Source organism: Arachis hypogaea, chromosome 13 (genome assembly GCF_003086295.3).
Source record: "Arachis hypogaea cultivar Tifrunner chromosome 13, arahy.Tifrunner.gnm2.J5K5, whole genome shotgun sequence".
Lineage (NCBI taxonomy): Eukaryota > Viridiplantae > Streptophyta > Magnoliopsida > Fabales > Fabaceae > Arachis > Arachis hypogaea.
Window position 1 is genome coordinate 109,074,329 of NC_092048.1, and position 901 is coordinate 109,075,229.

Below are 901 nucleotides of genomic sequence, written 5' to 3' on the forward strand. Positions count from 1 at the left end.
GAGAAATCATATTGACTTGCTGAGTAAATATTTTGTTCTGAGTCAATATGGCATTTAGAGTTTCAATTTCAAGAACTCCCTTCTTCTGAGGCGTCCCATAGTTCACAGGAGTCCTCTTAGAGGTGTACATGAATTGGTTATTTGCAACCATTTCAATGAGTTCCTGAGCTTCTGCAGGGGTTTTCAGATGAAGAGATCTTCCTGCAGAATGGTCCAATGACATTTTTGACAACTCAGACAGACCATCATAGAATATACATATGATGCTCCATTCTAGAAGCATGTCAGTAGGACACCTTTTGATCAATTGCTTATATCTTTCCCAAGCTTCATAGAGGGATTCTCCTTCCTTCTGTTTGAAGGTTTGGATTTCCACTCTAAGCTTGCTCATCTTTTGAGGTGGAAAGAATTTGGCCAGGAAAGCACTGACCAGCTTATCCCAAGAGTTCAGCCTTTCCTTAGGTTGTGAATCCAACCATGTTCTAGCTCTGTCTCTTACAGCAAAAGGGAAAAGCATAAGCCTGTAGACCTCAGGATCAACTCCATTGGTCTTGACAGTGTCACAGATTTGCAAGAATTCAGCTAAGAACTGATGAGGATCTTCCAATGGAAGCCCATGAAACTTGTAATTATACTGCATTAGAGAAACTAATTGAGGCTTAAGCTCAAAGTTGTTTGCTCCAATGGCAGGAATTGAGATGCTTCTTCCATAGAAATTGGAAGTTGGTGTAGTGAAATCACCAAGCACCTTCCTTACATTGTTGTTGTTGGGTTCGGCCATAGCTGTTTTCTCTGTTTCGAAAATTTCAGTTAGGTCCTCTTCAGAGTACTGTGCTTTAGCTTCTCTTAGTTTCCTCTTAAGAGTCCTTTCAGGTTCAGGATCAGCTTCAACAAGAATGCC

At 40.8% G+C, this 901-nt stretch overlaps 1 non-coding gene across 1 annotated transcript; it reads left to right on the top strand.

Moving 5' to 3' along the window:
• Nucleotides 1-277: 277 nt before the first annotated feature.
• LOC112738618 (small nucleolar RNA R71) lies at nt 278-385 on the top strand. Its single transcript, XR_003169568.1, has one exon. It is a non-coding gene; the product is annotated as a small nucleolar RNA R71 (small nucleolar RNA).
• Nucleotides 386-901: the final 516 nt, after the last annotated feature.